Source organism: Salvelinus sp. IW2-2015, linkage group LG20 (assembly GCF_002910315.2).
Source record: "Salvelinus sp. IW2-2015 linkage group LG20, ASM291031v2, whole genome shotgun sequence".
NCBI classification, from domain to species: domain Eukaryota; kingdom Metazoa; phylum Chordata; class Actinopteri; order Salmoniformes; family Salmonidae; genus Salvelinus; species Salvelinus sp. IW2-2015.
The window spans coordinates 64,375,333-64,376,664 of record NC_036860.1 but is presented as its reverse complement, the minus strand read 5'-3'; positions in this window follow the sequence as shown (position 1 = coordinate 64,376,664).

Sequence of the window (1,332 nt, the reverse complement as noted above, 5' to 3'; positions counted from 1 at the left end):
CGATGGAGCCAAGAACGTACTGTAAGGTCACTCCACAGCTAGCTTGAAATGGAGCCGATGGAGCCAAGAACGTACTGTAAGGTCACTCCACAGCTAGCTTGAAATGGAGCCGATGGAGCCATCCAATTAAGACCTTTTGGGTGTCTCAAACCGTTGGAACATTGTCAAGGAGGGTGGTCGCTTGTGTTAGCAAAGCAGAGGTCTCGAGTTCCAGCCAGGTATTTAGCCCAATCAGGGGGGGGTGGTACTCGCTAAGCAGGCAACATGACGTCTGTAACATGCATGTGCCCAGTGTCCACTTTTGATGTGATCTTGTGCTCTAAGAACTGTTCCTCAGTTGTCTACTTCCCAACACACACCAAATAGGCCTACTGGTTTTATGACACAGTCCCTTGTGTCTCACTTGGTAGAGCATGGCACTTGCAACGCCAGGGTTGTGGGTTCAATTCCCACAGAGGACCATATGAAAATGTATGAACTCACTACTTTAAGTCGCTCTTGATAAGAGTGTCTGCTAAATGACTAACATGTAAATGTAAGTGAGCATGCAGAGGTATTAAAGAAAAAATCCACTCAAAAACTAGATTTTTTGTGATTAATCCACTGTTAATATAGTCCCAAAGTGTTTTGCATGTCAGCAGTCAAGTTTTCCAGATATTGGGTTTTCAAGAAGCAAAATGTCACTTGCCTATAACATTATGGTGATGCTGCAAAATGCATCATATGCTGCAAAACGCATCATATGCTGCAAAACGCATTAAATGCTGCAAAATGCATCATATGCTGCAAAACGCATCATATGCTGCAAAACGCATTAAATGCTGCAAAATGCATCATATGCTGCAAAACGCATCAAATGCTGCAAAACGCATCATATGCTGCAAAACGCATCAAATGCTGCAAAACGCATCATATGCTGCAAAACGCATCATCATGATGATGTGGCAAGTGACACTTTGCTTCTTGAAAATCCTATATCTTGAAAACTTGACAACTGACATGCAAAACATTTTGGGACTATATCAACAGTGGATTAATGAACAATAAAATACTAAAAMATCGTTTTTTGAGTGGATTTTAAGTTTAAGTTTAAGAAGGCAGGCTGGTTGGAACAGTAGACAACATAAAATACACTGGGACACACTGGGTATGTGGTGTTCAGAGGCTGATGGGGGCTCTGAGACCTAGAGAGAGAAACAATATTAAATGATCCATCTACAACTTCTTTTGCAAAATACCATACAAGACAAACATGATTAAATTACTTAGCCATACAAGACAAACATGATTAAATTACTTAGCCATACAAGACAAACATGATTAAATTACTTA